At 43.7% G+C, this 24906-nt stretch overlaps 2 protein-coding genes across 2 annotated transcripts in view; one reads left to right on the top strand and one right to left on the bottom strand.

Annotated features, from left to right (window-relative positions):
- The window catches only part of LOC141182587 (uncharacterized), a 28900-nt gene extending 14984 nt beyond the window's left edge, over positions 1-13916 (bottom strand). The window contains exon 1 of the mRNA XM_073660740.1: positions 13855-13916. The gene's annotated coding sequence lies outside the window, so the exon portion shown is untranslated. The remainder of the gene's footprint in view (positions 1-13854) is intronic.
- The window catches only part of LOC141182586 (uncharacterized), a 162563-nt gene that overhangs the window by 94503 nt on the left and 43154 nt on the right, over positions 1-24906 (top strand). The gene's annotated exons all lie outside the window — the stretch shown is intronic.

The following is a 24906-nucleotide window of genomic DNA, read 5'->3' as shown; positions in this document are numbered from 1 at the left end:
TATACAGTTCAACTACCTTTTCCCTTAGATCCATTGAAAATTGTTTTGCTTTCCCCATGACTCACAATCCAGAAACGTTAGTGGATGGATGAAGGATGCAAGAGTCTGTCTAGATCCCAGAAACGCACTCAGCTTTTATGCAGACACTCTGATTACAAGAAAACAGGTCACAGGTGAGGATGTTACCTTTAGTAGCCATTCAAACCCATTTGTGTCAAATTCTGAGCATGTTATCAGGCCAAAATCACCAGGGTATGTGAACTTTTGATCAGGGTCATTTGGATGTTTTTGGTTGTCATTAAGATTTAAAAAGAGACAACACAGTAGTTTGACAATAAATGGCTTCACTCAATCAATAACCATGAGTGGAGAAAACGTTTTTTTGTTATCATTCATATTCTCTGAAACAAGGCCAAGAAGGCAAAAATTCTGCCGGAGTATGTAAACTTTTGAGTTCAACTGTATACCGTATATTGCTTCCTCCCTGCTGGGGAGGTGCCTGAGCAACCTTCCTGTTCTACAGTCTATGTTGTAAAGGTTGTGTACTACTTTATGCTACCAAGCCTGCTGCACTCCGGTGCAAACCAAGCCTGCTGCACTTTAGTGAAACCTTGCCACACTCCGGTGCTACCCACCCTGATGCTCTCCGATGCTATTCTGTGTGCCACTCTTGTGCACCATCCTACCTGACCACCTGGGCCACCTCCCTCGGGTCGCGGAGTCATAGAGCCGCCGTGCATCCAGGGTCAGATTGGGTCAAAGCCCCTCCAGGCACTCCTCGGTCCGTGGCACAGTGGTTCCACAAACCACGTTCGTGACAGTTTGCTCAGGCCATGCACTCCGCTGGACCCTGGATCCCGTCCGATCAGACCATGTACCAAGAGCTCTGCCAACAGAAAGGCGTGCAGAAGAAGTTGTCAATGCAGTTACAGTCCCTGACTACCAAGTTGGAGGCCATAAACATCTCTCCAGAGTCCCCCCATTTTTAAGGAGCCATATCTTCTTTGGAACCTTCTCAGTCTGTTTGCTTAGCTCGAGGTTCAGGCCCCCAACTCGCCCCCGACTCGCCGCTCCACCACGCTTTGATAACAATCCGAAGCTCTGCCGAGAGTTCATCAATCAGTGCTGGCTACATTTTAAACTTCTTCCTCACCTCTTCCCTTCGGACCGAACAAAGGTAGCATTCATTATGTCGCACCTTGGAGGCAAGGCCCTGACGTGGTTGAACTCATTATGGGAGAGAGAGGACCCGATCATCTCCAATTTTCCGGCATTCTTGGAGTCTTTTCACTAAACATTCGATGAACCCAGGCAGACCACCTCTTCAGCTTCCGCTCTTCTCCGTTTACGTCAGTCCAATTCATCTGTGGGACAATATGCGGTACGCTTCCGCACTCTGGCATCTGAACTCGACTGGAAAAACAAAGCTTCGATGGCGACGTTCTGGGAGGGGCTTTCTGGAAATATTAAGGATGAGCTAGTCGGTTGAGACCTACCAACTACCATCGAGGACCTCTGAGAGCGTACCTAAGAGGTGGCACATGAGAGAGGATCATGCTGCCTGGCTCCAACCTTCCAAGGGCCGCTTGTTCCTCCGTCATCCCCTGTCGAGGCCTCACCTGAACCCATGCAGGTCGACCGCTTTGCACTCGCCAGTGACAGAGGGATCGCCGCGCTAAAGGCCAGTGCCTGCATTTGGAGAAATGGGCCACTTCATTCGCACCTGTCCTGTGAGGCAGGAAAACACCAGCGTCTACGGTTGGTAGGAGAAGCCTCCCGAGACAGAAAAGACACCTCTCTACCCCTGACCCTTACTGTGGCTGTGTCAACCAGTGAATCTCAGTTTATGGAGACTGCGTATTTGAATCCCGGGGCAGCAGAAAATGTTATCCTCCTGGCTGTAGTGGATCGCATCCAAATCCCAGTTCATCTGCTCCAAAACCATCTGGCAATAACATCTGTCAATGGGAGAACTCTTCGGGAGACGGTTCGTCTGGCTACTGAGCCACTTGAAGTTCATATCGGGGTGCTTCATACTGAGAAGATAGTCTTCTATGTTCTTTCCCACATGTCTCACGCCTTTCTCTTAGGCTTACCATGGCTATGACAACATGAACCTGTGTTGGACTGGAGGACTGGAGAGGTGCTCCACTGGGGACATTCCTGCCATGAGAAGTGTCTGAACAATGTACGTCCAGCTAGGGCGCTGTCTTCTCCAGCTTTGCGGCCTGGTCTGCCGTCCAACTATTGGGCCTTTCCTGATGTATTCGACAAGTAGGAAGCAGAGACTTTGCCGCCTCACAGGTCGTATGACTGCCCTATTGACTTGATTCCCGGATCTACACCCCCAAGAGGCCAAATTTATCCACTGTTTCCAGCTGAGACTCAAGCTACGTCAGAATACATTCAGGAGAATCTGGCCAGGGTTCGGAAGTCCTCTTCTCCTGCTGGGGCCGGATTTTTTTTTGTTAAAAAGAAAGATGGACCGCTCCGACCCTGTATAGACTATCGGGGCCTCAACCAAATCACGGTGAAAAATAAATACCCTATCCCACTAATCCCTGAGTTGTTTGACCAATTAAGGGGTACCAGGTTCTTCACCAAATTAGATTTAAGAGGCACCTACAATCTAATCCGCATTCGCCGGGGAGATGAGTGGAAGACAGCCTTCCGCCCTCTTAAAGGGTCAGCGTGTGCACTTGCTATTATGTTCCCAGCCAATGGCTGTGGGACATTACATATACACTACCGTTCAAAAGTTTGGGGTCATTTAGAAATGTCATTATTTTTGAAAGAAAAGCACATTTTTTTTCAATGAAGCTAACATTAAATGAATCAGAAATTCACTCTATACATTGTTAATGTGGTAAATGACTATTCTAGCTGCAAACGTCTTGTTTTTATTGCAATATCTACATAGGTGTATAGAGGCCCATTTCCAACAACCACCACTCCATTATTTTAATGGTACATTGTGTTTGCTAACTGTGTAAGAAGGCTAATGGATGTTTAGAAAACCCTTCACAAGTATGTTAGCCAAGCTAAAAACGGTTTGGTTGATTTGAGAAGCTATAAAATTGACCTTCCTTTGAGCTAGTTGAGAATCTGGAGCATTACATTTGTTTGTTCTATGAAACTCTCAAAATGGCCAGAAAAAGAGAACTTTCATGTGAAACTCGACAGTCTATTCTCGTTCTTAGAAATGGAGGCTATTCCATGCTAGAAAGTGCCAAGAAACTGAAGATTTCCTACAAAGGTGTGCACTACCCCCTTCAGAGGAGAGTAGAAAGAGAAGTGGGAGGCCCCGCTGCACAATTGAGCAACAATACAAGTACATTAGAGTCTCTAGTTTGAGAAATCGACGCCTCACAGCTCCTCAACTGGCAGCTTCATTAAATAGTACACGCAAAACGCCAGTGTCAACGTCTACAGTGAAGAGGTGACTCCAGGATGCTGGCCTTCAGGGCAAAGTGGCAAAGAAAAAGCCATATCTGAGAGTGGCTAATAAAAAGAAAATATTAATATGGGCAAAAGAACACAGACATTGGACAGAGGAAGATTGGAAAAAAGTTTTATGGACAGACGAATCAAAAGTTTGAGGTGTTTGGATCACACAGAACATTTGTGAGACGCAGAACAACTGAAAAGATGCTGGAAGAGTGCCTGATGCCATCTGTCAAGCATGTTGGAGGTAATGTGATGGTCTGGGGTTGCTTTGGTGCTGGTAAAGTGGCAGATTTGTACAAGGTAAATCAGATTTTGAAAAAGGAAGGCTATCACTCCATTTTGCAACGCCATGCCATACCCTGTGGACAGCACTTGATTGGAGCCAATTTCATCCTACAACAGGACAATGACCCAAAGCACACCTCCAAATTATGCATGAACTATTTAGGGAAGAAGCAGGCAGCTGGTATTCTATCTGTAATGGAGTGGCCAGCGCAGTCACCAGATCTCAACCCCATTGAGGGGTTGTGGGAGCAGCTTGACCGTATGGTACGCAAAAAGTGCCCATCAAGCCAATCCAACTTGTGGGAGGGGCTTCAGGAAGCATGGGGGGAAATTTCTCAAGATTACCTCAGCAAATTAACAGCTAGAATGACAAAGGTCTGCAATGCTGGAATTGCTGCAAAGGGAGGATTCTGTGACAAAAGCAAAGTTTGAAGGAGAAAATTGTTCTTTCTTATAAAAATCATTATTTCTAACCTTGTCAATGTCCGGACGATATTTTCTAATCATTTTGCAACTCATTTGATAAATAAAAGTATGAGTTTTCATGGAAAACACAAAATTGTCTTTGTGACCCTAAACTAATGTATACTGCTTCCTCCCTGCTGGGGAGGTGCCTGAGCAACCTTCCTGTTCTACAGTCTATATTGCAAAGGTTGCATAGCACTCCATGCAAACCAAGCCTGATGCACTCCGGTGCAAACCAAACCTGCTGCGCTCCGGTGCAAACCAAGCCTGCTGCACTCCGGTGCAAACCAAGCCTGCTGCACTCCGGTGAAATCCAAGCTTGATGCACTCCGGTGAAATCCAAGCCTGATGCACTCCGGTGAAATCCAAGCCTGATGCACTCCGGTGAAATCCAAGCCTGATGCACTCCGGTGCAATCCAAGCCTGCTGCACTCAGGTGCAATCCAGCCTGATGCTCTCCGGTGCTATCCTGTTGTTATGATCTGCAACATGAACTAAGGAAAGATAGGGGAAAGCTGTCCCTACAGTAAGACTAAGCTGAATCCCTACGAAGTAGCGGGCTGCCTGTTCCTAGCTAACAGACCCGCCTCAGTCCTCGGCTAGTCTGAACGGAGACCTATAGCATAAAGGGAGGGGTCCCTAAAAAAACTAAGGACTGGAACAAATGGGACACCTCCTAAACAGAGAAGTTGTTGCAAAACACAAAAAGACAAACTGACAAAAAGGTACTAGAGGTCCCAGAAGGACCAAGCGAACTGACAGAGAAAGGCACCGAAGCACCTGGCTAGAGAAACAGTCAAACACTGAAGTCCAGCACAGCCAAAAGGGCGGAGCTGGAATATAAAGGCAGATGATCACGTGTCCACAAAAAACAAGATGGAAAAAACAAACAGGAGGGTTCTAACACCTGTGTGCTGCTAATGGGCACCATCCTACCTGTCCTACTGGGTCCTGGGTGCAGCTGCTGGGCGGCCATTGGCCTGTTCTGGAGTATCACCTAGGCCTCCGCCCTCGTCTATTCTCGGATCGCGGAGTCGTAAAGCTGCCGTGCGTCCAGGGTCAGATTGGCGAGGCCCCTAGTTACACCACTCCAAGCACTCCTCGGTCCGTGGCACAGTGGCTCCACAAACCACGTTCGTAACAATATGCAGCCAAGTGAACTGATCTACTACTATATATATTTTAATTTTTTTTTTTAATATTATAAATAGAAGGCAGCACTCTAAAACTTACAAAATTGAAATAAAGATGGACTTTATTATGCCCAAATGGCAACTTTTTGGTTCATATAACCTCTCTCAAGCCAATCGTTGTCAATTGGGCTTAATAAATTCCACCTCTTTTATTTTTGGGGGGCTACTCAGCAATGAGAGTTGACTGTCTTTGAGGGAGCTATCAGTTTACATGTTATCTCTGCTTCCCTTGGAAGCATTGAGTGTAGGACTATACCTTGGCATCCTCTAGGATTATATCTGCATATTGTTGCCTGGTCAACCTCACCTAGGGGTAAAAACATTTCTATCGAATATTTACATGATATCTCAGCTCTATTGCATTAAGTATCTGAGCATTATTTGGACCATAATATTTTTATGATGATGTTTAAACTTGAATGTATAAATTTCTGAATACTACCTGCTGCAGTTATCATTGAGATTCACCTGAGGCCTTTATGCGGCAAATGTTATGCGTATCCATTGTGGAAGCTGTATAAACACCAAATATCTATCTGGGACTCTCAGACTTTGAGGTCCTACAATGACTTGACTTCACTTCAGGAGATGGGGTGTCATGACAACATCCGGGTCACCAGACAGCAGGAAGATACTTTGGTCATGTGCAGTGCATGACCAAAGTGTCTTCTGCATCTGCAGCGCTGACAGCCTGTATAGCACAGGGATGGTGTTCTATCTCTATACAGGTGATCAGAGTAAAAAAAAGAGAATGTTCCATAGTGGGACAAAGTATAAAAGTAAAAAAAGTGTTAAAAAATGAAAAATAAATAAATAAATAAATAAATAAAAAAAATAAACTACCAAAAATAAAAATATAATGTACCCATCAATAAATATTTTTATGAAAAAAAATAAAATAAAAGTACACATATTTGGTATCGCCGGGTCCGGAACGACCTGACCTATAAAACTGTCCCACTAGTTAACCCCTTTAGTGAACACGGTAAAAAATAAATATAAAAAACGAAGCAAAAAACAATGCTTTATCATCATACCGCCAAACAAAAAATGGAATAACACGCGATCGAAAAGACAAATATAAATAAAAATGGTACCGCTGAAATCGTCATCTTGTCCCGCAAAAAAACAAGCCGCCATACAGCTCCATCAACCGAAAAATAAAAAAGTTATAGTTCTCAGAATAAAGCAATGCAAAAAATTTTTTTTTCTACAAAATAGGTTTTATTGTGTAAAAGCACCAAAACATAGAAAACTATATAAATGTGGTACCGCTGTAAACGTACTGACCCGAAGAATAAAGCTGCCTTATCAATATTACCACACGCGGAACAGCATAAAACCAAACAAACAAAAAAACAATTCCTGAATTGTCGGATTTTGTTTATTCTGCCTCCCAGAAATCAGAATAGAAAGCAATCAAAAAATGTCACAAGCCTGAAAATGGTACCAATAAAAACGTCAACTAGTCCTGCAAAAAACGAGCCATCACATGACTCTGTCGGCCGAAATATGGAAAAATTATAGCTCTCAAAATATGGCAATGCAAAACCTAGATTTTGCAAAACAAAATGTGCCTTTTAGTGTGTGACAGCTGTCAATCATAAAAACCCCATATGATTCTGGTATCGCTGTAATCGGACCGACCCGAAGAATAAAGTCGTCTAATCACTTATACCGCACGAGAAACGGCGTAAAAAATAAATTCTAGGGTTAGGGTTGGGCTAGGGTTAGGGTTGTGTTGGGATTTTTTTCAAAAGTAAAAAAAAAAAAAAGATGACGATATGGTGACTAGTGTTGAGTGCAAGTGCTCACTACTTGAGTTTGCATTGGGTGCTCGGGCATGCACTGAGTATCGCGGATGCTCGAGGGACATGCTCGAGTCTCCGCCCCATATGCTTCGCGGCCCAAAAAAACTTGTGGGGACTGCCTGCCATGCACGAGCGATCCCCGCATGTTTTTTTACGGGTGTCTAATAACCGTGAAACATGCGAGCGGGCACTCGAGCATGTCACTCGAGCAGCCGCGATACATGGTGCATACCTGAGTACCCGATGCAAACTCAACTAGTGAGCACTTGCGCTCAAGACTAATGACAACTTATTCAATATGATGACCTAATGTTATCAAATTCTGTGTCGTACCTCTGGGTTCAAAATGTTCACTATACCCCTTGATAAAATACTTGAGGGGTGTAGTTTCCAAAATGGGGTCACTTGTGGGGGGTTTCCACTATTTAGGCATATCAGGGGCTCTCCAAACGCGACATGGCGTCCACTCTCAATTCCAGCCAATTTTGCATTCAAACAGTCACACAGTGCTCCTTCCCTTCTGAACTCTGCCATGCGAACAAACACTGTATTTTCCCCACATATGGGGTCTTGGCGTACTCAGGAGAAATTGCACAAAAGTTTTTGGGGTCCATTTTCTCCATCTACCCTTGTGAAAATAAAAAAATTGGGGCTAAAACATCATTTTTGTGGAAAAAGTTAGATTTTTTTATTTTCACGGCTCCATGTTATAAACTTCTGTAAAGCACCTGGAGGTTCAAAGTGCTCACCACACATCTAGATAAGTTCCCTGAGGGGTCTAGTTTCCAAAATGGTGTCACTTGTGGGGGGTTTCCACTGTTTAGGCACATCAGAGGCTCCCCAAACGCAACATGGCGTCCGATAATTATTCAAGCAAGTTTTACATTCGAATAAGTCAAATGGCGCTCCTTCCCTTCCGAGCCCTGCCATGCGCCCAAACAGTGTTTATTCCCCACATATGTGGTATCTGCCTGCTCAGGGGAAATTGCACAACAAATTTTGGGTTTCATTTTTTCCTGTTACCCCTGTGAAAATAAAAAAAATTGGGCCTAAAGTAACATATTTGTGAAAAAAGTTAAATGTTAACTTTTTTCTTCCACATTTCAAATATTCATGAAGCACCTAAAGGGTTAATAAACTTCTTGAATGTGTTTTTGAGCACCTTAAGAGGTGCAGTTTTGGGTATTTTCTGTCATAAAGACCCCTCAAAGTGACTTCAAATGTGATGTCCCTAAAAAAATGGTTTTGTAAATTTTGTTGGAAAAATGAGAAATCGCTGGTCAACTTTTAACCCTTTTAGCTCCCTAATAAAAAAAAAATTTGGTTCCAAAATTGTGCTGATGTAAAGTAGACATGAGGGAAGTGTTATTTATTAACTATTTTGTGTGACATACAGTATAGACCAAAAGTTTGGACACACCTTCTCATTTAAAAAAAATTCTGTATTTTCATGACTATGAATATTGTACATTCACACTGAAGGCATCAAAACTATGAATTAACACATGTGGAATTATATACTTAACAAAAAAGTGTGAAACAACTGAAAAAATATCTTATATTCTAGGTTCTTCAAAGTAGCCACCTTTTGCTTTGATGACTGCTTTGCACACTCTTGGCATTCTCTTGATGAGCTTCAAGAGGTAGTCACCGGAAATGGTTTTCACTTCACAGGTGTGCCCTGTCAGGTTTAATAAGTGGGATTTCTTGCCTTATAAATGGTGTTGGGACCATCAGTTGTGTTGTGCAGAAGTCAGGTGGATACACAGCTGATAGTCCTACTGAATAGACTGTTAGAATTTGTATTATGGCAAGAAAAAAAGCAGCTAAGTAAAGAAAAACGAGTGGCCATCATTACTTTAAGAAATGAAGGTCAGTGAGTGCGAAAAATTGGGAAAACTTTGAAAGTGTCCCCAAGTGCAGTTGCAAAAACCATCAAGCACTACAAAGAAACTGGCTCACATGAGGACCGCCCCAGGAAAGGAAGCCCAAGAGTCACCTCGGCTTCTGATGATAAGTTTATCCGAGTCACCAGCCTCAGAAATCGCAGGTTAACAGCAGCTCATATTAGAGACCAGGTCAATGCCACACAGAGTTCAAGCAGCAGACACATCTCTACAACAACTGTTAAGAGGAGACTTTGTGCAGCAGGACTTCATGGTAAAATAGCTGCTAGGAAACCACTGCTAAGGCCAGGCAACAAGCAGAAGAGACTTGTTTGGACTAAAGAACACAAGGAATGGACATTAGACCAGTGGAAATCTGTGCTTTGGTCTGATGAGTCCAAATTTGAGATCTTTGGTTACAACCACCGTGCCTTTGTGCGACGCAGAAAAGGTGAACGGATGGACTCTACATGCCTGGTTCCCACCGTGAAGCATGGGGGAGGAGGTGTGATGGTGTAGGGGTGCTTTGCTGGTGACACTGTTGGGGATTTATTCAAAATTGAAGGCATACTGAACCAGCATGGCTACCACAGCATCTTGCAGCGGCATGCTATTCCATCCGGTTTGCGTTTAGTTGGACCATCATTTATTTTTCAACAGGACAATGACCCCAAACACACCTCCAGGCTGTGTAAGGGCTATTTGACCAAGAAGGAGAGTGATGGGGTGCTACGCCAGATGACCTGGCCTCCACAGTCACCAGACCTGAACCCAATCGAGATGGTTTGGGGTGAGCTGGACCGCAGAGTGAAGGCAAAAGGGACAACAAGTGCTAAGCATCTCTGGGAACTCCTTCGAGATTGTTGGAAGACCATTTCCGGTGACTACCTCTTGAAGCTCATAAAGAGACTGCCAAGAGTGTGCAAAGCAGTCATCAAAGCAAAAGGTGGCTACTTTGAAGAACCTACAATATAAGACATATTTTCAGTTGTTTCACACTTTTTTATTAACTACACTGTGTTCCAAATTATTATGCAAATAATATTTTCTCAGATTTTCCCAAATTACCTATATGAATTGCAGTCATTGTAATTTTCCAGTCAAATAACTATTAGAGTACAATTGAAAGGTTTTTGTACAAACTGCCTATGATAACTGCCTTTATTCTAGGTGATGTTACATTTGCACATAGGACCGCTTGTTCAAAAGGAGCTTCTGAACTCTCTCGTCCATTGAATTTGTCAGGTTTTGGATGGTTTCTGCTTTAATTGTTTTGCATGAGGACAGAATACCCTCCCAGAGCTGTTGCTTAGATGTGAACTGCCTCCCGCCATCATAGACACTCCTTTTGATGATGCTCCAGAGGTTCTCAATGGGGTTGAGGTCAGGGGAGCATGGGTGCCACACCATAAGTTTGTCCCCTTTTATGCCCATAGCAGCCAGAGATGCAGATGTGTTATGTGCAGCATGAGACGGGGCATTATCATGCATGAAATGATCTCGATGGTCCAGATGTATGGAGTGGAGGATGGCTGGTTGATGTACCATCACCTAGAATAAAGTTTTGAGTTGAAAACTGTTTGATTTCAGTTTGTAATAACCTGCTAACGCTTATAATTTCAAAAATTACCATTTTTTTGTTCTTTATTAAAATGAAAAGGTTGAAAACTCTGCTGTGCATAATAATTTGGAACATGCATTTTAAGTGCAGTTTGAGTTTTTTATTTTTTTTAAAATATACTGTTATCATAGGCAGTTTGTACAAAAACCTTTCAATTGTACTCTAATAGTTATTTGAAAATCTGAGAAAGTATTATTTGCATAATAATTTGGAACACAGTGTACATAATTCCACATGTGTTAATTCATAGTTTTGATGCCATCAGTGTGAATATACAATTTTCATAGTCATGAAAATACAGAAAAATCTTTAAATGAGAAGGTGTGTCCAAACTTTTGGTCTGTACTGTATCTCTCTGATTTAAGGGCATAAAAATTAAAATTTTGAAAATTGCTATATTTTCAAAATTTTCGCCAAATTTCCGTTTTTTTCACAAATAAACGCAAGTGTTATTGAAGAAATTTTACCACAATCATGAAGTACAATATGTCATTAAAAAAACAATGTCAGAATTAGTGAGATCCGTTGAAGCGTTCTAGAGTAATTACCTCATAAAGTGACAGTGGTCAGAATTGTAAAAATTGGCCTAGTCATTAACGTGCAAACCACCTTGGGTAGTAAAGGGGTTAATTAATCCGCTTTGACGCGGTTCTCCCACAGGTTCATCAGAAGGCTTGATACAAGGATGTTAATTCATGAAGTTCAGCATAGTGCGCCTAATAGCCAGGTGTCCATGCATAAATATCTCACTTCATCCAAAACCGCTCCCCAGACTAGGAGATCTATTACTATTGGTGAATTGACATAGGACATATAGAATGAAGTGTGTCTACAGTAATGTACTGTGCCTGCGCTACTTGTCATGAACGACCCTTTCTGAAAGTTATTGTAGGAGTAGATACCACAGAACCACGCAGGTCCGTGTCGGCCACAATTATATCCTAGTCTTTTCTGGAGTATATTAAAGATATGGTCACTCTATTGTCGTCAGTTCCTACTACTTGTGTTATCCCATCTTTTCTTGGTGTCTTGGTTAGGTATGGAGGATTGTCTGTCTCTTCCGTTTTTCTGCAAACGATCGTGCGGAATCCAAAATGTACTGTGGATACCTTTTTCCCTGAATCTGGTGTTCATGCATGTCTATTGCCTGTATATTAATATCTGTGACATTAGAACAATTCCTTCTCAACTGTAAAAATTGTCCCTTGGGTATTCCTTTTTTTAGTGGGATGGGGTGGTGACTATCCCACTTCAATAGTTTAATAGTGCTCATAGGTTTATGATAGATGAGTGTCCCTAGGGTCCCATCCCGTTCTTTCTTGATTAGTACATCCAGGAAAGGCAACTGGTTATAATTAACCTCTGATATAAATCTCAGGCCCACTCTATAGATATTGAGTTCCCAGACAAATTCAAGAAATTGTTCACTCGTCCCAGACCAGATGATAAAAATGTCAATATATCTATACCACACCCCAATACATGGATGTCACCACTTATGATCATCCCTGAATATTGTGGTTTCCTCCCACCAGCCCAGGAATAGGTTAGCATACAAGGGGGCACAGGGGCTCCCCATCACAGTACCCCTGAGCTGGTGGAAGTACTTCCTGTCAAAAAGAAAGAAGTTATGAGTAAGAGTGAATTTTAGAAGATCCTCCATGAAGTCATTATGTCTGCTACACTCTACTGATCTCGATTTCAAGAAACGTCTTACTCCTCTGATACCATCCTCATGCGGTATATTACTGTACAAAGCCTCGATATCTAGTAAGGCCTGCTCCCCTACATGCAAGTATACATGCTCGAGAGTCTACATGGAGGGGAGCAGGCAAAGGTAAAAACATTTTCTAGAGGGATTTTTCCAACTGTAAGGCTACGTTCTCATGATCAGGAACCAGCAGCGCTTTGGATGCAGAGTTATTTGGCTGCGTCCAAAGCGCTGAGTTCTAATCACGCACTTCAGTACGCATTTGTTCACTGAACCATGCAGATTTAATGCATCCTATACAATGTATTGTGGAAATTTCTGTTGCGGAGACTGGCATCTCTGCAACAGAAATTGACATGCTGCGGCTCGTAGACCCATGCCGCAGGTCAGTTTGCGCAGAGTCTAACAGAAGCACAGTGGGCATGGGATTTATAGAAATTCCATCCACTCTACTTCTACTGTAGAATGCAGCATGTTGGACGCAGCGCAGGTGAGCTTCGTCCAAAACACTGCTAGTCCGGATCATGGGCAAGTACCCTTAAACTTCAGGACTTATTCTAACTGCAGGACCTCAGGCAGTACTGTGGGAACATTATACTGTGTGGGGAGGGATAGCGGTACTGTGGGAACATTATACTGTATGTGGGGGGATGGCGGTTCTGTGGGAACATTATACAGTGTGGGGAGGGATGGCGGTACTGTGGGAACATTATACTGTGTGGGGGCATCATACATACGGCATAAGGGGCATAATGGGGGCATTACACTATGTGGGTGCATCATATATACTGCATAAGGGTCACAATGGTGGCATTACACTGTGTGGGGGCATCATACATACTGCATAAGGGGCATAATGGCGGCATTACACTGTGTGGGGGCATCATATATACTGCATAAGGGGCATAATGGGGGCATTACACAGTGTGGGGTCATCATACATCCGGCATAAGGGGCATAATGGGGCATTACACTGTGTGGGGTCATCATACATCCTGCATAAGGGGTATAATGGGGGCATTACACTGTGGGGGCATCATACATACTGCATAAGGGGCATAATGGGGGCATTACACTGTGTGGGGGCATCATACATCCTGCATAAGGGGCATAATGGGGGCATTACACTGTGTGGGGGCATCATACATCCTGCATAAGGGGTATAATGGGGGCATTACACTGTGGGGGCATCATACATACTACATAAGGGGCATATTGGGGGCATTACACTGTGGGGGCAGTAAAGGGGCCCTGTACTATGAGAACAATAAGTTTCCTCCCTTCCTGTCTCCATAGTTGGGTCGTATGTATCTATTACAGGAAACAGAACAAAAACCTTATGATTCTTATAAAGGGGCAACACAAGACACCAAAAGAGTCTCCGTGCTGAAGGGGTTAATGCCCCCTGCGCCCAGTAATGGGGGTCTCCACATACCTCCACCTGCGCGCACAGGACCTGTGATGAGGTCACAGGAGGGGAGTAGTCAGGGGTCACATGATCAGGGGCCTCAGTGGATGCAGGACTCTGCTGTGCTGGTTGTCATGGTGCTGGATGAGCTGAAGTTTATGTGTGGGGTCAGGAGGGATTGAGGCCTCTTTCACACATCAGTATCTCCGGTAGGAGTGGTGACAGTTTCCACACGTACCGGAGACACTGACACATGGAGATCCATTCAAATCTATGGGTCTGTGTACATCTCCGTGTTTTTTCACGGACTGTGTGTCCTTGTGCTCCACACGGAGACATGTCCATTTTTTTTCATTAGGGAGCTATAAGGGTTAAAAGTTGACCAGCGATTTCTCATTTTTCTAACAAAATTTACAAAACCATTTTTTTAGGGACCACCCTTCAGGTGCTTCACAGGAATTTTTGGAATGTGGAAGAAAAAAATGAACATTTAACTTTTTTCACAAAAATGTTACTTTAGACACAATTTTTTTTATTTTCACAGGGGTAACAGGAAAAAATGGACCCCAAAATTAGTTGTGCAATTTCCCCTGAGCACACAGATACCCAATATGTAGGGAAAAACCACTGTTTGGGCGCACGGCAGGGCTCGGAAGGGAAGGAGCGCCATTTGACTTTTTGAATGTAAAATTTGCTTGAATAATTAGCGGACGCCATGTTGCGTTTGGGGAGCCCCTGATGTGCCTAAACAGTGGAAACCCCCCACAAGTGACACCATTTTGGAAACTAGACCCCTCAGGGAACTTATCTAGATGAGTGGTGAGCACCCTGAGCCCCCAAGTGCTTTACAGAAGTTTATAACATGGAGCCGTGAAAATAAAAAGCACTTGCGCTCAACCCTAGTCGCCATATCGTCATCTTTTTTTTTTACTTTTGAAAAAATCCCAACCCTAACCCTAGCCCAACCCCAACCCTAATCCTAGCCCAACCCCAACCCCAACCCTAACCCTAACCCCAACCCTAACCCTAACCCCAACCCTAACCCTAGCCCAACCCTAACCCCAACCCCAACCCTAACCCTAACCCCAACCCTAACCCTAACCTAACCCCAACCCTAACCCTAGCACAACTCTAACCTCAACCACAACCCTAACCCTAGCAGAACCCTAAACCGAGAGTTTATTTTTTACACCATTCCTCGTGCGGTATAAGTGATTAGACGACTTTATTCTTCGAGTCGGTGCGATTACAGAGATGCCAGAATCATATTGAGGTTTTATGATTGACAGCTGTCACACACTAAAAGACGCATTTTTTTTGTAAAATCTAGTTTTTGCATCGCCATATTTTGAGAGCTATAATTTTTCCATATTTTGGCAGACAGAGTCATGTGACAGCTTGTTTTTTGCAGGATGAGTTTTTACTGGTGCCATTTTCAGGCACGTGACATTTTTTGATCGCTTTCTATTCCGATTTTTGGGAGGCAGAATAAACAAAAACAAACAATTCAGGAATTGTTTTTTTTTTTTTTTATTATTCTGTTCCGCGTGTGGTAAAATTGATAAGGCAGCTTTATTCTTCGGGTCAGTACGTTTACAGTGGTACCACATTTATATCATTTTTTTATGTATTGGAGCTTTTACACAATAAAAACTATTTTCTAGAAAAAATAATTTTTTTGTATCGCTTTATTCTGAGAGCTATAACTTTTTTATTTTTCGGCTGATGGAGCTGTATGGCTGTTTTTTGCAGGACGAGATGACGTTTTCAGCGGTACAATTTTTATTTATATTCGTCTTTTTGATCGCGTGTTATTCCATTTTTTGTTTGGCGGTATGATGATAAAGCATTGTTTTTGCTTCGCTTTTTTATTTATTTATTTTTTACCGTGTTCACTGAAGGGGTTAACTAGTGGGACAATTTTATAGGTCAGGTCGTTCTGGATGCGGCGATACCAAATATGTGTACCTTTATTGTTTGTTTTTTGTCATAATAATATTTATTGATGGGTACATTATATTTTTATTTTTGGTGGATTATTTTTTTTTAATATTTTTACAACAAAAAATTCTATTTTTTTTTTCACTTTGACACTTTTTTTTACTTTTATACTTTGTCCCACTCTGGGACTTTCACTTTTTTTATTCTGATTGCCTGCATAGCACAGTAATGGAGCACCATCCCTGTGCTATGCAGGCTGTCAGCGCTTCACAGGGAGAAGATAGTTTGATCATGCACTGCGCATGACCAAAATATTTTCCTGCTGTCTGGTGACTCGGATGTTGGCATGACGACATCGGGTCGTCAATGGCAACATCCGGGAAGCCGCGACAGCGCTGGAGCCCGGAAGAGGAGGTGAGTAATGCGATTATCTCCCCTTGCCACCGAAATGCTGCGATCAACTTCGATCGCAGCATTGCGGGGGTTAATGTGCCGGGAGTGATGCGGGACCGCTCCCTGCACCTAGTACCGGGTGTCAGCTGTGACAATCAGCTGACACCCGGCGGCGATCGCGCCCGCACAGCCTGTGTGCGATCGTGATGACGTACTAATACATATCAGGCTCTTAAAGCCCAGGGGGCAGATGCGTATTAGTACGTCTTGGGCTTTAAAGGGGTTAAAGTGTTAGTTCATTTTTAAAAAATGAAATAAATTAGCTGCCATGTGTACATCCAGTATGTGTGGTTATTTGTTTGGCCAGATCCTTTTAAATTTTTGCACCAAAACAAAGTGCAATATTGTTTGGATTTCCCTTCCATGGCCTTGTAACTTTCTGCTAGCATTTATTTTATTTCTGCTTCTTGCATTGCACCATATGTGAAGTGAATTTGATGCCTTTGAATTTTTACCCTTATGGATAAATTTTCACATATATAATCCAATGTATTAACTGTATGTTGCAAGGCGAGTGTAAGTTTTCTTGGCTTTTGGGGTTTTGGATCCATAATATCTGTGCCAAAATTAAACATTACATGTATCAACCATTAGGTGGCCATGTGTTGCCCGGTATTGTTCTCCATGCATATGGCAAACATTACTTAATACTACCCCTTTGTGTGAATGTTTGTTTTTTTGTGTTATCTGTTTGAGTAAACACGGACCATTTATTGCCCCTGCCAAGCCCACACATACAATGTGTTATAATAATTGTAATAAAGTCATTGCTTATTTTATTATTTATTGTATATAAGGCATTTTAGATGTAAAATGACATTCAGTTGAAATAAGAATGAGGAGTGTATCTTCTAAAGTTTGTGAATATCTGCTGATCTCCTGAAAATAGTGTTTTCACTTTCTTATCTCTTTAATTAGATGCTTAGTCAAAACTAGAGGGTCTTCATATCTTTTCTGTCCATATGTTCTTTATCTCTTTCTGTAAGTTTCCAGAAGTAGAATACACGCCTTTCAGTGTCTACTTAAACTCAAACAAATTGACAATGGGGTAGACATTTGATTTTGTGGCTATCAATTTGTCTCCTTGCTACAAAATAACTAAACAACAAATTATCTTGCGAATTCAGGTGTGGACGATTTCTAATTGGTAAGGAAGAAAACTCCACTGACATTTTGGTGCGTTGACCGGGAATCCAACATCTTTCCCTCACCGGTGAGGACTGCAAACTGTGGACGGGGGAGTTTTGTAACTCTTGTAGTAAGTCCTCCACCTTCAAATTTGGTGTCAACAGAGGCATTGTCAGTTATCCCGGACTGAGGGAGAGTGACGGATTTAGTATAGTTCAAAGATCTCTGGGAATCGTCTATATCTGAATACAGGTAAGACCATTCAATTTGGTAACTTTGTTAATCCAGTATTGATGTTATTCTAGAAATTGATTTGGCGACTGTGATTGTGAACATTTGCAATTGGAGTTTGTAGGCTCCTGTAAGTTGGAAGTTGTTCACATGCAATTGGGGTTGTAAAACTCCTGTAAGTTGCGAAACTCCATAAATGTGATTGGAGTTTGTTAGTTGTTGTAAGAAATTTTGTAGAATGGGTACACAGCCAATGTGAGAAGGCTACTGTGGAATAAAAAACTCTGTGTGCACGTTAAATTTATCTAGATGGTGAGGGTCGAGGACCCCCGGGGATTAAAGAATCCACTGGATTAACCCAATATAAGAGCTCAATATAAGATTACTTTTTACCGGTATTTTGCTTTGTCTTCTGTAGTTTGTTGAATTTTGATTCCTGTTGAATGTGCAGTTTTCATTCGTTTGTTTTTTGTAGAACTAAAACGCCATAAATATGTTTTATGTTACATATGAGACTCCTTGAATGATCTCTTGAGTGAATGTATAAGGATTGAAATATAAAATCCTGAGTGTATAAGGGAGTCCACTTAGGTGTGGTTGACAGTCATTTGTGGACTGGAGACAACTCATAGGTTATTGTGATGTTTAAAACACCAAGGTACACGCCATCTGATCCCTAAATAGAGAATATTTGCTGTTGTATTGTTATGTGTTTTTCTCTTAATAACACTGAGGAGTTCATAGAGTCCGCGCCGGTGGTGCTCTGAATACCTGATTTTAAGAACGGGAACGTCTCTGGAAATAAAGAGGCGGTGTCAATAGACTTTATCTCAGCACTTCAGCTCTAGGAGTACGAGGGAACTTTTATCTCTTGTCTTATATGTTTTTCTTGTCTATTACACACATACACAGAGACATATATTGTATGTCCAGTCTCTAACTGTGGAAATTGTTGTATATTGTGTGCTTGTACTGTTATAAACCTTTATTGGACGAAGGTGGCAGGATATAGAGATTCAAGCTGGTATATACCTAGGACATAGTGTAATCAGCGAGGATTATTTAGATCCTGGGTATTAGTAACAGTAATAAGAAACCAGTAGAATCTTCTATCTTATTAATGACATATGAATTCCACTGATATTTGTCAGACTTCTTACAAGTGGGTAGACATCTATTGTGCAAGGATTTACCTTGTACATATATCTCATCTTGTTGTTTTACCTTCGTCCTTATGGGACGTAGATCCACAGCTATATTTTAATGTCTTGCCCTCAATTGTAAGGTAGGATTGTTATTATGAATTTCATCTGAAGGCTGGAAAGTTGTTAAGATTGTATCAAGAAAGTAACCCTTGAATGAAACTGGATACGGTCCTTTTTCATAATGATACATGGAAATAACAGTCTTCAGATTAAATATCCATTGTGTTCCTGTTGGCCAAAAACTTATAGGCCTAACTCTTACAATTTTTCACTCTAGTTGTGTATGTTTCTAAAAAATAGACCATTCAGGTGCCCCTTTAATCTTGCACAACCAGGAATAACATACCACCGAAGCTGAACAAACAGTCTTGAGTTTGGGATATAAGTTGTGAACATGGGAAATGTTTCAGGCAATAGTGTGGATTGTGGTTGTGTCTGGTGTGACAACAAAAAGGGAACACTAGAAGGGGATATTAAGTATATGCAAAAAAAATAGACCCTGAATGTGTGAAGTACCTTGATAAATGGCATAAAAAGTTTAGATTTTATGATAAACTTACTTTGACAAAATGTGAAAATTTGGTACAAGAGATACAACAATGTAATGAGAAGGAGAAAAGAAAGTATGGTCTTGCCAGTGTGAATAAATGGTTAAGTGAAGCAAGAAAAAGAGAAAATGGTAAACAAAAGAAAAAACAGGAGAAAAGGACTGAGATGATGCCCTTGTGTGATAAGGAAGATGTATGGCTGCGAATAGACCCCCACCTTATCACGCTTCCTCTCCTGCCCCGCAAGTGCAACCACCCTCTGCTCCAGAGTCTGGAGACATTCCTCCTACCATAGAGTTAACTCAGACCGGGGATTTAAGTATTCCAGACCTGGATGTAGTGTCTCCTATAAGGTTACACCATAGTTTGACCCGTAGTGGTACTGTCTATAGCCATTGGAGTGTGACTAGTCCCAAACTCCTTAGAATAGATGAGGCACAGAGTTACCCCATGATTGAGGTCCCCAATGGTCAAGGAGGAATGGTCCATGTGTACAAACTTTGGACTGACAAGGACATTATAGATGCCACTCAGAATATTCTTTACTAGTGATGAGCGAGCATGCTCGCCACTGCTCGGTACTCGCCCGCCCATCTCAGTTCTCAAGATGCTCGGAGCTCGCCGAGCACTTTATAGATGCTCGGGCGGGAGCTCGGGTCCCCGTCCTGCATGTTTGGCACTATTTAGAGCACCAATCATGCTGAGATTATCTGCCACTCACTGTAATGTCACAGCCATGGTGGTTTTGGCATTACAGTGATTGCCCAAATCGATGGGAACAGTGCTCACAGTGAAACATGAAAAGCCGGCAATTCAGCAGCGGTATACATCGGTACCCGACAATTTAGAACAGAAAGAATAGAGCATCACACATGGATTAGATAGATAGAAACATGTCAGTCACATATATAATAAGTACAGTGACATTGTTGGTTACTGTAGTTGTCATTGTTAAAATAAAGAATTTATTAAAAAAAAAAAAAAATTGGCATAGGGTTCCCCTTAATTTTAGCCTCTAGCGGAGGTTAAGCAGACGGCTGGGGCAGATGTTTGAAGCCTGGGAAGGGGGTAATACCCACGGAGCTTCCAGGCTACTAATATCAGCCCCCAGCTGAATACCTAGCCTTTACTAGCTATTAAAATGAGGGACGCCAAAAAAAATGACGTGTGGTCCCCCCTATTTTAATAGCTAGCAAAGGCTAGGCAGACAGCTGGGGGCTGATATTAATAGCCCAGGAAGGGTGCCATGAATATTGGCCCCCTCCCAGGCTAGAAACACCAGCCATCAGCCGCCCCAGAAATGGCGCATCCATAGGATGCGCCAATTCTGGCACTTAGCCTCGCTCTTCCCACTGCCCTGTAGCGGTGGCAGTGGGATAATAGGGTTGGGGTTGATGTCAGCTTATAATGCCAGCTGACATCAAGCCCAGGTTAGTAATGGAGAGGTGTCTATAAGACACCCCCATTACTAACCCCATAGTGAAAGTTTAAAAAAAACACAAACAGAATAAAGTCCTTTAATTGAAATAAAGACGCAATTCTTTAATGTTGTAAATTAAACTCTACTTACCGTCACGCCCATTCCAGCTGAAGCCAATGATCTCCTGCAATAAAAGTAAAATAATAAACCAACCTCATCCTTACCTTTCCATGGTTCCCAGGGCGGCTTCAGCTCTGCTACATTGACATGACAGGCTGGATCGCAGCAGAACTCTGGCATCCAGCTTGCCATGCCGCAGACACTGAGAAGCTCCTCAGTGAAGCTCCTCAGTGAAGCTCCTCAGTGTCTGGCTGTGACGGCATCCAGATGAGCCGAGTTCATGTCCAATGAACTCAGCTCACCTCATGCACGTCACTGACAGCGTGGGAGAATTCTCCTATGCACGCAGTGCCGGCTAATGATGTCACCGCTTGAGCAGGAGAATTCTTCCACGCTGGGACGGCATTGAGATGGCAGGCTGGATGGTAGCAGAATGCTGCCATCCAGCATGCCATCCTTCAGAGACACTGAGGAGCGCAGGCACGTTGTCAGAAAATACTGCCATTTCTGGCCTCCATTAAAAATTTCCTTTAGTGTGTAAGTGAAGCAATTCACAGCAGTTTACTGTTCAAACTACTTACCTACAGGCCAGGTATTTAAAACTGTGTTTTCTGCATCACACAGATTAAATATACGTTTTCAGAAAATACTGCCATTTCTGGCCTCCATTAAAAAAAATGTTTCAGTGTGTCAGCAAAGTTTTTGACACTGGTTTGCTGTTCAAAACAGTTGCCTACAGGCCAGGTATTTAAAACTGTGTTTTCTCCGTCACACGGATCACATATACGTTTTCAGAAAATACTGCCATTTCTGGCCTCCATTAAAAATTTGTTCCAGTGTGTCAGTGAAGCAATTGACACCAGTTTGCTGTTCAAAATAGTTACCTACAGGTCAGGTATTTAAAACTGAGGTTTGTCCGTCACACGGATCACATATAAGTTCGCTCCAAATTCAGTCATTTGTCGTGAGCGTGGAAGATATTGTCCTCCATTTAAAATGGGCAAGGCACGTGGCAAGGGACGGGGAACTGGACGTGATGGTAATGATGGTGCATGCAGAGGCTGAGGCCGTGGGCAAGCTGAAATTGTGCCACAACAAACACCCACATCTTTTCGCTTGACCTTCCTGTCCCAATTAATAGGGGACTGCAGCACACGACTACTGAACCCAGAGCAGTGTCAAAAGGTTATTGGTTGGATAGCAGATAATGCTTCCAGTCACTCAGCCACCACCACCACCACCACCACCATGGTCAAGTCTCAGTAGCCGTGAGTCTGGACCGCATATTCCTCACCCTGAACCTCCTTCCTCCCACCGTGCCCAGAGACAACTGATCCCATACTTGGACACTCCGAAGAGCTGTTTACTTTCCCATTTATAGATTCGGCCCTCTCGCCCGGTCCACTTGAAGTGGGGCAAGAGGAGATCGCATGGAGCGATGCTCAAATATTTGAGCAGCCACGGTCACACAAAGGTGACGGTGGGAAAGTGTCACAAGAGGTGAACGATGATGAGACACAATAGGCAGAAAGTCAGGATTAGGACCAGAGTGCAGAAGTGGAAGATGAGGTGGTGGATGATATAGTAACTGACCCAACCTGGCAGGAGGACATGCAGAGCGAGGACAGCAGCACACAGGGAGAGGGAGGCAGAGGACCCCAACAGGCAGGAAGAAGCATTGTGGTGGCCGCAGAAAGAAGGCAGGCAACCGTGGCAGGGGTGGCAAAACGACCAACTTGACCACCACCAGCATGATCAGGCACATGGCAGAAAAGCACCTGACTTTGCAGGCCGAACCCCAGGGTCCAGGAACAGTGTCTGCGGGTGGCACCATTGCTTCTTCCGCTGTTGTGCATGCAAGCCAATCCTCTGTCCATGGTGCATGCGAAGATGCCTCCTGCCCTGCACCTGTCGTTGCACACTCTCAAGTAGCAGCATCAGGTAGCACGTCCACGTCCGAGCGCAGCATTTAGTTGTCCATACCCCAGTCCTTGGAACGCAAGCGCAAATACGCAGCCAACGCCTCACAGGCCACAGTACTAAATTTCCACATTTCACGACTGCTTGCGCTCGAAATGTTGCCTTTTAGGCTCATGGAGACAGAAGCATTCCGCAACCTGATGGCGCGGCCTTCCCTCAGTACTTGGTCCCGAGCCGCCACTATTTCTCCCAGTGTGCCGTCCCCGCATTACACAAGCACGTGTCCCAAAACATTAGCCATGCCCTCAACAACGCAGTTACCGGGAAAGTCCACCTAATCACGGACACGTGGACAAGTGCTTGTCGGCAGGGATGGTACATCTCGCTGACGGCAAATGGGTTAACATAGTGGATGCCGGGACCCAGTCGGACCTTGGGACGGAACACGTCCTCCCGACGCCGAGGATTGCGGGCCCTAGGTCAATCAGGGTTGCCCCCACAGTCTACAGCTCCTGCACCTCATCCTCTTTAGCCTCCTCCTCCTCCTCTTCAGTCTCCATCTCTGAAATGACCACATCAGTCATAAGCTGGAAGCACTGCAGCACTGCCTCAGCCAAGCGGCAACAGGCTGTGCTGAAGCTAATATGCTTAGGTGACAAACCGCACAATGCTGAAGAGTTGTGGACAGCTCTGAAAGAGCAAGCAGATCTGTGGCTGACACCGCTGAACCTACAGCCAGGCATGGTCGTGTGTGACAATGGCCGGAACCTGGTGGCGGCTCTGAGGTGAGGCGAGCTCACACACGTACCATGCCTGGCCCATGTGCTAAACCTCATGGTTCAGCGGTTTCTCAAATCCTACCGGGAGCTGCCGGATCTGCTTATTAAAGTACGCCGCCTGTGTGCCCATTTTAGAAAGTCACCTACAGCTTCCGCCCTTGCCATGTTTCAGCAGCGTTTGCAGCTTCCGGCTCACAGACTGGTATGTGTTGTCCCCACGCGTGGGAACTCTACACTGCAGATGTTGGGAAGGATTTGTGAGCAGAAGAGGACAGTTGAGTACCAGCATCAACAAGGCCATCGGTATTCAGTTCAGACTCCAAACATAAGACCTCAGGAGTGGACATTGATGTCAGACATATGTACCATCCTTCAAAACTTTGAGGACTCCAACAAGATTGTGAGCGGCGATGATGCCATAATTAGCATCACCATCCCGCTTCTCTGTCTTCTGAAACACTCTCTGCTCACAATCAAAGAGGATGCATTGCAGGCGGAACAAGATGAGATGGAGCAGGGTGATTACACACAGCCCAGCCTCATCTCATCCCAATGTGGATTTGATGACAATGAGGAAGAGGAGGAGGAGGAGGAAGAACAGGAGCTAGTTTCATGCACTATAGATGGTACTACCTGCACAGCTGTCATACCGTCTGTTCAGCGTGGATGGCCAGAGAGGGGGAGGAGGAGGAGAGCATGGTCAGTCATCCTCTTGGTGAGGACACGGAAGTCTTCTCTGTTAGCAGTCTGGCACGCATGGCTGAGTATACGTTGCGCTGCCTTTCCCATGACCCTCGCACTCTAAAAATTTTGGGTGACAGTCATTACTGGTTGGTGACACTTCTAGATCCACGCTACAAGGAGAACTTTATATCTCTTATTTTTGAGGCGGACAGGTCTACAAGAAGGGGGCAGTACCAGAAGGCCCTTGTTGCGGAACTATTAAAAAAATTCCCATCTGAAAACGCTGGTGGCAGAGGTCATAGTTTGTTGAACAACCAAGGAGTACAGGCGAGAGAGACACAAATGTAATCCAGCAGAGGCAGGGGAACACTGTCAAAGTTCTGGGACAGTTTATTCAGACCCTTCCATCGCACAGGCCCCAAGTGCGGGGTACTTTCACAAGGAGTGCAAAGTTTGGGAAGATGCTGAGAGAGTACCTTGCCGACCGTACCAACGTCCTCCGTGATTCCTCTGTGCCTTTTAATTATTAGGTATCCAAGCTGGATACGTGGAATGAACTGCCTCTCTATGCCTTGGAGGTCCTGGGCTGCCCTGCCGTTAGCGTTTTATCAGAGCGGGTTTTTAGTGATGCTGGTTGAATTATAACTGAT

The sequence above is a fragment of the Phyllobates terribilis genome, unplaced genomic scaffold (genome assembly GCF_046119375.1).
Source record: "Phyllobates terribilis strain yellow unplaced genomic scaffold, ASM4611937v1 Scaffold_35__1_contigs__length_13245226, whole genome shotgun sequence".
NCBI classification, from domain to species: domain Eukaryota; kingdom Metazoa; phylum Chordata; class Amphibia; order Anura; family Dendrobatidae; genus Phyllobates; species Phyllobates terribilis.
The sequence above is the reverse complement of the archived record's forward strand: the minus strand, read 5'-3'. Positions and strand labels throughout refer to the sequence as shown.